Raw genomic sequence first — 12,326 nt, 5'->3', positions numbered from 1 at the left:
ATTGTTTTCACGTCAATAGCAAACTATTGTTCTGAATCTTACGGATCTGGACATTCAAGTCACATGAATGAAGTTACAAAGGACAACTATGCTAGGTAGCATTCCACATCAAAAATTTAGTCTTTATCATTTCCCTACTAGAGGACGAGAAGGAGTTAAGCTTGGGGATGCTTGATACGTCTCCAACGTATCTATAATTTTTGATAGTTCCATGCTATTATCTTGCCAAACTTTGGATGTTTTGTATGCCTTTTATATCTTTTCTCGGACTAACTTATTAACTCAGTGCCAAGTGCCAGTTCCTGTTTTTTCCGTGTTTTTGACCCTTTTCAGAGGAGGATTTTAAACGGTGTCCAAACGGAATAAAACTTCCGAAAAGATTTTTTCCGGAATAGAACATACGTGTTAGACTTGAGAACCAAGGCAGGGGCCAGCAGGGGACCCCACAAGCCCCCTAGGCGCTGCCAGGGCCCCCCGCTCCTAGCAGGCTTGTGGGCCCCCTGTGTCACGTCTGCCCTACCTCTTCCGCCTATAAATTCAGAAAAATTCCAAAACTGCGCGAGAGATCAACGAAAATACTTTTCCACCGCCGCAAGCTTCTGTATTCGCAAGATCCCATCTGGGCATGTTCTGGTGCCCTGCCGGAGGGGGATTCAGATACGGAGGGCTTCTTCATCAACACCATGACCTCTCCGTTGATGCGTAAGTAGTTCACCATAGACCTTCGGGTCCATAGCTAGTAGCTATATGGCTTCTTCTCTCTATTGGATCTTCAATACAAAGTTCTCCGTGATCTTCATGGAGATCTATCCCATGTAATCTTCTTTTGCGGTGTGTTTGTCGAGATCCGATGAATTGTGGATTTATGATCAGATTATCTATGAATCTTATTTGAGTTTCTTCTGATCTCTTATATGCATGATTTCATATCCTTGTAATTCTCTTCGAGTTGTGGGTTTTGTTTGACCAACTTGATCTATGATTCTTGCAATGGGAGTAGTGCTTGGTTTTGGGTTCATACCGTGCGGTGACCACACCCAGTGAAAGAAGGGGTAGCGAGGCATGCATTGTGTTGTTGCCATCAAGGGTAAAAAGATGGGGTTTTCATCATTGGTTTGAGTTTATCCCTCTACATCATGTCATCTTGCTTAAAGCGTTACTTTGTTTGTCATGAACTCAATACACTAGATGCATGCTGGATAGCGGTTGATGTGTGGAGTAATAGTAGTAGATGCAGAAAGTATCAGTCTACTTCTCTCGGATGTGATGCCTATATGTATGATCATCATATCGTCATGACTTTGCGCGGTTCTATCAATTGCTCGACATTAATTTGTTCACTGATATGTCTCCAATGTATCTATAATTTTTGATGGTTTCATGCTATTATCCTGTCAAACTTTGAATGTTTTGGATGCCTTTTATATATTTTCTGGGACTAACTTATTAACTCAGTGCCAAGTGCCAATTCCTGTTTTTCCATGTTTTTGACCCCTTTCAGAGGAGGATTTTGAACGGAGTCCAAACGGAATGTAACTGCCAAAAAGATTTTTTCTGGAACAGAAAAAGATCGGGGAGCCGGAGAATTAGGGCAGGGGGCCACCAGGGACCACACAAGCCCTCACGGCGAAGCCAGGGGGGCCGCGGCCCCCTGGCTTGTGGGCTCCCTGAGGCTCCGTTGCCCTAGGTTTTGCGACTATAAATTCCTTAAAAATTCATAAAAAATCAGGAGATCATCGAAAGTACTTTTCCGCCGCCACAAGCTTCTGTCTCCGCAAGATCCCATATGGGGCATGTTCTGGTGCCCTGTCGGAGGGGTGATTCGGATACGGAGGGCTTCTTCATCAACACCATGACCTCTCCGATGATGCGTGAGTAGTTCACCATAGACCTACAGGTCCATAGCTAGTAACTAGATGGCTTCTTCTCTCTCTTGGATCTTCAATACAAAGTTCTCCATGATCTTCATGGAGATCTATCCGATGTAATCTTCTTTTGCGGTGTGTTTGTCGAGATCCGATGAATTGTGGATTTATGATCAGATTATCTATGAATCTTATTTGAGTTTCTTCTGATCTCTCGTATGCATGATTTCATATCGTTGTAATTCTCTTTGAGTTGTGGGTTGTGTTTGGCCAACTAGATCTATGATTCTTGCAATGGGAGAAGTGCTTGGTTTTGGGTTCATCCTGTGCGGTGACCTCACCCAGTGACAGAAGGGGTAGCGAGGCACGCATCCTGTTGTTGCCATCAAGGGTACAAAGATGGGGTTTTCATCATTGGTTTGAGTTTATCCCTCTACAGCATGTCATCTTGCTTAAGGCGTTACTATGTTCGTCATGAACTCAATAAACTAGATGCATGCTGGATAGCGGTCGATGTGTGGAGTAATAGTAGTAGATGCAGAAAGTATCGGTCTACTTGTCTCGGACGTGATGCCTATATGTATGATCATTGCCTTAGATATCGTCATGACTTTGCGCGGTTCTATCAATTGCTCGACAGTAATTTGTTCACCCACCGTAATATTTGCTATATTGAGAGAAGCCTCTAGTGAACACTATGGCCCCCGGGTCTACTCCACACCATATTTTCAGCCTTACTCTTTTTACTTCGTTGCACTTTCCGCCTTCAGATCTCACTTTGCAGTCAATCTTGAAGGGATTGACAACCCCTTTAAAGCGCTGGGTGCAAGCTCTTTTGTGTTTGCGCAGGTACTCTGGACTTGACGAGATTCTCCTACTGGATTGATACCTTGGTTCTCAAACTGAGGGAAATACTTACTGCTCCTTTGCTGCATCACCCTTTCCTCTTCAAGGGAAAAACCAACGCAAGCAAGTCTTCGTCAACGTGTCAATTTCTAGCGCTGTTGTTTGAGAAGTAGCAGAAAGATTTTTGGCTCCGTTGCCGGGGAGGATCAAGTCAAGAACTCATCCAAGTAGGTATCGCAAACTCATCTCTTGCATTTACTTTGTTTGCCAGTTGCCTCTCGTTTTCCTCTTCCCCACTAAACCAATTTGTCTTTTTCATTTGCCTTTTTCCGTTTGCCTTTTCGTTCGCCCTTTTTCTCGCTTGCTCTTTGTTCGCTTGTGTGCTTGCTTGCTTGCTGAAGTCACCATGAATGAAAACACCAAACTTTGTGACTTCTCGAATACTAATAATAATGATTTTATTAGTACTCTGATTGCTCCCGCCACTAGTGCGGAGACATACGAAATCAATGCCGCTTTTCTGAATCTTGTTATGAAAGAGAAATTCTCCGGCCTTCCTAGTGAAGATGTCGCATCCCATCACAATACCTTCATTGAGCTTTGCGATATGCGAAAGAAGAAAGATGTGGATAATGATGTGATTAAATTGAAGCTTTTTCCTTTCTCGTTGCGAGATCGTGCAAAAACTTGGTTTTCTTCTTTGCCCAAAAATAGTATCGATTCTTGGGATAAGTGCAAAGATGCTTATATATCCAAGTAGTTTCCGCCGGCTAAGATTATCTCTCTCCGTAATGATATCATGAATTTCAAGCAACTTGATCATGAACATGTTGCACAATCTTGGGAGAGAATGAAATTGATGATTAGAAATTGTCCCGCTCATGGCTTGAGTCTTTGGATGATTATACAAATCTTTTACGCTGGCTTGAATTTCGCTTCTAGAAATATCTTGGACTCTAGATCAGGTGGAACGTTCTTGGAAATCACGTTAGGGGAAGCCACAAAGCTCCTAGACACCATCATGATGAACTACTCTCAGTGGCACACTGAAAGGTCACCTACTAGTAAGAAGGTACACGCTATAGAAGAAATTAACTCGTTGAGTGCTAAGATGGATGAGTTAATGAATTTGGTTGCTAGTAGAAGTTCTCCTTTAGATCCTATTGATATGCCCTTGTCTTCTTTGATTGATAGTAGCAACGCTAGCTTGGACGTTAATTTTGTTGGTAGGAATAACTTTGGCAACAACAATGCTTTTAGAGGAAACTATGTTCCTAGGCCTTTTCCTAGTAACTCCTCTAATAACTTTGGCAACTCCTACAACAATAATCATGAAAATTACAATAGATTACCCTATGATCTAGAGAGTAATATCAAAGAGTTCATCAACTCTCAAAAGATTTTCAATGCGTCCATAGAGGAAAAGCTACTCAAAATTGACGATTTGGCTAAGAGTGTTGATAGAATGTCTAGTGATGTTGATGCTTTGAAAGTTAGTTGTGCTCCTCCCAAGATCAATATGGATAAAACTTTGAAAGCTATGCGTGTTTCCATGATTGAGAGCAAAGAAAGAACCGCCCAAATTCGTGCTAGACCTGAATGGCTTAAAAAGGCGTGTTCTCGTGATAAGAATCACGAAGATCTTAAAGTGCTTGGTGTGACTCCCATTGAATCTTTGTTTTCTTGTGTCAAACCTAATGATTATGGGGCTGGATATGAATCCACTTTGGTTGAAAAGTGCCCCAATGATTCAGAGTCCATCTATCTTGATGCTAAAAGCATTGAAAGTGGAGTAGAAGATATTAAAACGTTGAGTAGTAATGAAATTACTACTATGGATTTCAAGGAATTCAATTATGATAGTTGCTCCTTGATTGAATGCATTTCCTTGATGCAATCCTTGTTAAACTCTCCACACGCTTATAGCCAAAACAAGGCCTTTACTGATCATATCGTCGAAGGTATGATAAAATCTGTTGAAGAGAAACTTGAATTGGAAGTCTCTATCCCTAGAAAGCTTCATGATGAGTGGGAACCTACCATCAAAACCAAAATCAAAGACTATGAATGCAATGCTTTGTGTGATTTGGGTGCTAGTGTTTCCGCGATTCCAAAGTCTTTATGTGATGTTCTGGGTTTTAATGAGATTGAAGAGTGTTCTCTTATTTTGCATCTTGCTGATTCTACTGTCAAGAAACCCATGGGAAGGATTAATGATGTTCTTATTATTGCAAATAGGAACTATGTACCCGTGGATTTCATTGTCCTTGACATTGATTGCAATCCTACATGCCCTATTATTCTTGGTAGACCTTTCCTAAGGACTATCGGTGCTATCATCGATATGAAGGAAGGGAATATTAGATTTCAATTTCCTTTAAGGAAGGGCATGGAACACTTTCCTCGAAAGAAAATAAGATTTCCTTATGAATCCATGATGAGGGCCACTTATGGTTTGAGCACCAAAGACGACGATACGTGATTCTATCGCTTTTATGCCTAGCTAAGGGCGTTAAACAATAGCGCTTGTTGGGAGGCAACCCAATGAATTTATCTTTTTTTTTCTGTTTTGTTGCGTCCACACCATCATAATTCTGTTGTGATTGTGCTTTTTGTGTTTGAGCCAAGCAAAACTTTTATGACTAGTTTTGGTGATGGTTTTTTGATCCTGCTGGAAAAAGACAGAAACTTTTCGCTCACGAGATGATTTTTAATTTTTATTCATAAAGAGCTTCTGAGTTTAATATTTTTGCTGCTGGTTGATATGCCTTTTTCCCACACAGTCGTAATTTTTCAGAATTTGTGAGGTACCAGAAGTATACGAAGTATACAAATTGCTACAGACTGGTCTGTTTTTGACAGATTCTGTTTTTGTTGAGTTGGTTGCTTGTTTTGATGAAACTATGGTTAGTATCGGGGGGTACTAGCCATGGAAAAGTGAGAATACAGTAGCCCAACACCAATATAGATAGAATTCAAGTTTGCTACAGTAACAAAAGAGGTGGTATTTTGTTTTCTTGTGCTAATGATATCACGAGTTTCTGTTTAAGTTTTGTGTTGTGAAGTTTTCAAGTTTTGGGTGATGTTCTCATGAACGATGAGATGAAGAGTGGAAAGAGCTCAAGCTTGGGGATGCCCAAGGCATCCCAAGCCAAATTCAAGGATACCAAAAAGCCTAAGCTTGGGGATGCCCCGGGAAGGCATCCCCTCTTTCATCTTCAATCCATCGGTAACATTACTTGGAGCTATATTTTTATTCACCACATGATATATGTTTTGCTTGGAGTGTCTTGTATCTTAGGAGTCTTTTATTTTTGTTGTGTCACAATCGTCCTTGCTGCACACCTTTTTGAGAGAGAGAGACATGCACTGATCGTGATTTTGCTAGAACGCTCATAGTGCTTCACTTATATCTTTTGAGCTAGATACTTTTGCTCTATGTGCTTCACTTCTATCTTTTAGAGCATGGCGGTGTGTGACTTGGTAGTTGGTTTATGCTATGAAAGTAGTCCCAAAGGTGATAGGTACCCAAAGAAGATACAAAAACCTCCATCTTCATGTGCATTGAGTAGAAAGAGAAGTCTTGATTCCTCTCAATTAGTTTTGAGACGTGGATTCAGTAATATTAAGAGCTATGTGAGTGGGGTGTTGTGAATCTAGAAATACTTGTGTTAAAGTTAGTGATTCCCATAGCATGCACGTATGGTGAACCGCTATGTTAGGAAGTCGGAGCATAATTGATCTATTGATTGTCATCCTTTGTGTTGAGGTCGGGATCGTGCGATGGTTAACACCTACCAACCCTTCCCCTAGGAGTATGCATTTAGCACTTTGTTTCGATTACTAATAATAAACTTTCGCAACAAGTATGTGAGTTCTTCATGACTAATGTGAGTCCATGGTATAGATGTACTTTCACCTTTCACCATTGCTAGCCTCTCTAGTGCTGCGTAATTCTCACCGGTACACAAATCAACCATATGCCTTCCTCAAAACAGCCACCATACCTACCTACTATGGCATTTTCATAGCCATTCCGAGATATATTGCCATGCAACTCCCACCGTTCCGTCTCATGACTTGTGCCGTCACTCTCATATTGCCATTGCAGGATAGTAAGATAGCTAGCGAGATGTTTCAACGTCATATGCCAAGCTAGATCGTTGCACATCCCGGTATACTGCCGGAGGCATTTCCTATAGAGTCATCATCATTTTGAGCTTTGAGCTGTGAGTAAATAAAAGTGTGATAATAATCATTATTAGAACATTGTCCCATGTGAGGAAATAAATAAAAAAAGAGAGGCCAAAGAGCCCAAAAAAAAGAGTAAAAAAAGAAGAGGCCTAAGAGCCCAAATGAAAAAAAAGGAAAAGAGAGAAAAAGAGAGAAGGGACAATGCTACTATCTTTTTCCACACTTGTGCTTCATAATAGCACCATGTTCTTCATGATTGAGAGCTTCTTGCTTTGTCACTACCATATGCTAGTGGGAATCTTTATTATATAACTTGGCTTGTATATTCCAATGATGGGCTTCCTCAAAATTGCCTTAGGTCTTCGTGAGCAAGCTAGTTGGATGCACACCCACTAGTTCTCCTTTTGAGCTTTCACATACTTATAGCTCTATTGCATCCCTTGTATGGCAATCCGTACTCATTCACATTGATATCTATTAATGGGCATCTCCATAGCCCTTTGATACGCCGAGTCAATGTGACCATCTCCTCCTTTTTTTGTCTCACAACCACCACCACACTCTATTCCACCTATAGTGCTATATCCATGGCTCACGCTCATGTATTGCATGATAGTTATAAAAAGTTTGAGAAAGTAAGAATGCGAAAACAATTACTTGGCCATTACGGGGGTTGTGCATGATTTACATTAGTTGTGTGGAGGATGATGGAGCATGTGCATGATAACTTTCCTTGGCCTTGTTATTTTGAAAGTTCATTATTACCTTGCTAGTTTGCTTGAAGTGTTATTATTTCATGTCAAAAGCAAACTATTGTTTCGAATCTTACGGATCTAAACATTCATGTCACGTGAAAGAAGTTGTAGAGGACAACTATGCTAGGTAGCATTGCACATCAAAAATTTAGTCTTTATCACTTCCCTACTCGAGGATGAGCAGGAGTTAAGCTTGGGGATGCTTGATACGTCTCCAACGTATCTATAATTTTTGATGGTTTCATGCTATTATCTTGTCAAACTTTGGATGTTTTGCATGCCTTTTATATATTTTCTGGGACTAACTTATTAACTCAGTGCCAAGTGCCAGTTCCTGTTTTTTCCATGTTTTTAACCCCTTTAACAGGAGGATTTTGAACGGAGTCCAAACGGAATGAAACTACCAAAAATATTTTTTCCGGAACAGAAAAAGATCGGGGAGCCAGAGAATCAAGGCAGGGGGCCACCAGGGACCCCACAAGCCCTCATGGCGCGGCCAGGGGGGCCCGCGGCCCCATGGCTTGTGGGCTCCCCGAGGCTCCGTTGGCCTAGGTTTTGCGCCTACATATTCCCTAAAAATCCATAAAAAATCAGGAGATCACCGGAAGTACTATTCCACCGCCGCAAGATTCTGTCTCCGCAAGATCCCATCTAGGGCACGTTCTGGTGCCCTGCGGAGGGGAGATTCGGATACAGAGGGCTTCTTCATCAACACCATGACCTCTCCGATGATGCGTGAGTAGTTCACCATAGACCTACGGGTCCATAGCTAGTAACTAGATGGCTTCTTCTCTCTCTTGGATCTTCAATACAAAGATCTCCATGATCTTCATGGAGATCTATCCGATGTGATCTTTTTTTGCGGTGTGTTTGTCGAGATCCGATGAATTGTGGATTTATGATCAGATTATCTATGAATCTTATTTGAGTTTCTTCTGATATCTCTTATGCATGATTTCATATCCTTGTAATTCTCTTCGAGTTGTGGGTTTTGTTTGGCCAACTAGATCTATGATTCTTGCAATGGGAGAAGTGCTTGGTTTTGGGTTCATACCATGTGGTGACCTCACCCAGTGACAGAAGGGGTAGCGAGGCACACATCGTGTTGTTGCCATCAAGGGTAAAAAGATGGGGTTTTCATCATTGGTTTGAGTTTATCCCTCTACATCATGTCATCTTGCTCAAGACATTACTCTGTTCGTCATGAACTCAATACACTAGATGCATGCTGGATAGCGGTCGATGTGTGGAGTAATAGTAGTAGATGCAGGAAGTATCGGTCTACTTGTCTCGGACGTGATGCCTATATGTATGATCATTGCCTTAGATATTGTCATGACTTTGTGCGGTTCTATCAATTGCTCGACAGTAATTTGTTCACCCACCGTGATATTTGCTATTTTGAGAGAAGCCTCTAGTGAACACTACGGCCCCCGGGTCTACTCCACACCATATTTTCAGCCTTACTCTTTTCACTTTGTTGCACTTTCCGCCTTCAGATCTCACTTTGCAATCAATCTTGAAGGGATTGACAACCCCTTTAAAGCATTGGGTGCAAGCTCTTTTGTGTTTGCGGAGGTACTCTGGACTTGATGAGATTCTCGTACTCGATTGATACCTTGGTTCTCAAACTGAGGGAAATACTTACTGCTCCTGTGTTGCATCACCCTTTCCTATTCAAGGGAAAAACCAACGCAAGCAAGTCTTCGTCAACGTGTCAATTTCTGGTGCTGTTGTTTGAGAAGTAGCATTCACCCACCGTAATATTTGCTATTTTGAGAGAAGCCTCTAGTGAACAGTATGGCCCTGTGTCTACTTCACACCATATTTTCAGCCTTACTCTTTTACTTCGTTGCACTTTTCGCCTTCAGATCTCACTTTGCAATCAACCTTGAAGGGATTGACAACGCCTTTATATCGATGGGTGCAAGCTCTTTTGTGTTTGTGCAGGTACTCTGCACTTGACGCGATTCTCCTACTGGATTGATACCTTGGTTCTCAAACTGAGGGAAATACTTACTGCTCATGTGCTGCATCTCCCTTTCCTCTTCAAGGGAAAAACTAACGCAAGCTCAAGAGGGAGCACCCTGCTCTTCTTCTTCCTCCTCTCCCATGGTGCTTGGCGAAGCCCTGCCGGGAGACCTCGTCTCTCCATCGACACCACGCCGTCGTGCTGCCGGATATCTTCCCCAACCTCTCCCTCCTCCTTGCTGGATCAAGCTGCAGGAGACGTCACCGGGCTGCACGTGTGTTGAACGCGGAGGTGCTATGGTTCGGCACTAGATAGGAATCACAGCGCGATCTGAATCACCACGAGTACGACTCCATCAACCGCGTTCTAGCAACGCTTCCGCTTAGCGATCTTCAAAGGTATGTAGGTGCACTCACCCCTCTCTCGTTGGTGGTCTCTCCATAGGAAGATCTGAATATGGCGTAGGAAAATTTTCAATTTATGCTACGTTACCCAACAGCTGGATCGTACTTCCGCATCCAGTGTGGGGTTAGGCAAGGAGATCCCTTCTCCCCCTTCTTGTTTAACATGGTGATGGACGCCCTTGCTACCATCCTCGATAAGGCCAAGGCGGCCGGCCATATTCATGGTGTTGTTACTCATCTCGTAGGAGTGGGAGGGGTTTCTCGCCTGCAATATGCTAATGACACCATTATCATGATGGAGGCATCGGAGGATGATATTATCAAACTAAAATTCCTCCTCCTTTGCTTTCAGCAGATGTCGGGGCTCAAGGTCAACTTTGACAAAAGCGAAGTTATGATCCTTGGCTACTCTCCCGATGAGGCCCTCCTCATCGCCGATCGCCTTAACTGCCAGCTTGGGTACTTCCCCTCCTCCTACCTGGGGGTACCCATTAGTGACTCACGCCTCTGTGTCGCTCACCTGTGGCCTATAATGTGTAAGCTCCAACACCGGATTGAACCGTGGAAAGGCCGGTGGTTGTCCAAGGCGTCTAGAATCATGCTCATCAACTCCTACTTGTCCAGCCTTCTTGTTTTCGTGAAGAACTTCTACATTCTCCATGAGACTTTGCATCACGAGATTGCCAAGTGCCAGTCTAGATTTTACTGGGCTAGCGAGGGCGATAAGAAGAAATACCACAAGGTCAGCTGGCCCGACATCTACAAGCCCCGCGACCAGGGTGGTCTAGGGATCATGTCGTTGAAGCGCATGAACATCGCCTTGCTGACTAAGTGGCTTTGGAGGATTGCCAATGGTGACGGTGGCCTCTAGCTCGACATCATTAAGAGCAAGTACCTTCGGGGCGAGCAGCTGGCACTTTGCCGACGCTCCGGAGGCTCGTAGTTTTGGCAGTCGGTCACCCAGTTGCTCCCTATCCTTCGCATTGGCTCTTCCATCTCGATTGCATCCGGGTCCGCTACACTGTTTTGTTTGTTCGCTGGGCCTGTGAATCATCGTTCACCTTTCGATTCCTGGTATTATTCTCCATCATGGTGGAGCCTAACACCTCGGTTCAGGTCGCCCTTCCGGATCTTGGGCGCCTCGAGCTCCGCCGCCCTTTCCGGCCGCCTGAGCTCGCGGCCTGGGATGAGTTGCTGGAGTGCATCGCCCTCCACTCGCCCGGCGTCGACACCACCGCGGACCACATGTCTTGGTGCATGGAGCCCTCGGACCCCTTCTCCGCTCGGTCTCTATACCGAGCCATCGCCCCGTCGTGTGACCCAGAGGCCCTCACCGATCTGTGGGGCATTAGGTTGCCACTAAAAATTAGAATCTTCATGTGGCAATGGATCCGGGTCCGGGTTCCTTCTAGGGTGGAGGTGCTCAAACGCAATGGCCCTGGAGACGGGATCTGCACTCTGTGCAATGTGTTGGAGGACTCCAATCACATCTTCTTTACTTGTGTCACTACTCAATTCCTCTCGAGTTGCTTTCGCGAAACCGTCGGCAATCAATGGTGCAATACCAATGTCCTTGACATATTCGTGGACATTCAGTCCGTCCCCTTGTCGGCCCACCACATTAGGTGACTGACCATCGGGGTGCTCATGTGGACTCTCTGGACTATTCGCAACAAGCTTGTCATCCAATGTATGCCTCTTCGACGTGTCACTGACGCAGTTTTTAAAATATGTGGTTTCCTGCAGCTCTGGCGGCCTCTTAGCCACTCCTCCGACCGAGACGCTATTAACAACATCATCGCCAACCTTCGTCTGATAGCTCTCTGCATGACGCCCCCGCTTCCACCGCCACCTCAAGAGCCAGATTAGCCCGACGTGGCTTTTGCATCCTTCCGATGTTGGGTTTGGGTGTGGGTGTGTGTGTTTCTTTGGGCTTGTTGAGTTCTGCCATCAACGGAACCCTTTGCTGGTGTCTTGTGATACTTACGTGCATGCGAGCGTGTGTGTTAAATTTATGTTGAATGTTGTGATCTGACAGTTTACTTTATTTATAAAGTGAGACGAAAGCGTTTTTGGATAAAGCAGCATAACAGTGTAACATCCGGCAGATGTCGTGCTGCCTTTCACCATAGTTGCACATTCAAGAACATTTGAAGCTAGCGTTGCTTGCAATGGCGCCAACGCATGCTGAAACTGCCAGGTGTGGCATGAGATCCTAATGTGGTGGCTCTAGAAGCGGATTGGAGATTCAGGTGAGAAAGTTTCCTGTTCCCACGCCGGTCTAGCATTT

The 12,326-nt window shown here is 43.9% G+C and overlaps 1 pseudogene; it reads left to right on the top strand.

Moving 5' to 3' along the window:
- Positions 1–11,852, top strand: part of LOC123441632 — a 50,696-nt pseudogene extending 38,844 nt beyond the window's left edge.
- Positions 11,853–12,326: the final 474 nt, after the last annotated feature.

The sequence above is a fragment of the Hordeum vulgare genome, chromosome 3H, assembly GCF_904849725.1.
Source record: "Hordeum vulgare subsp. vulgare chromosome 3H, MorexV3_pseudomolecules_assembly, whole genome shotgun sequence".
Lineage (NCBI taxonomy): Eukaryota > Viridiplantae > Streptophyta > Magnoliopsida > Poales > Poaceae > Hordeum > Hordeum vulgare.
This window is presented reverse-complemented; position numbering and strand designations above follow the sequence as displayed.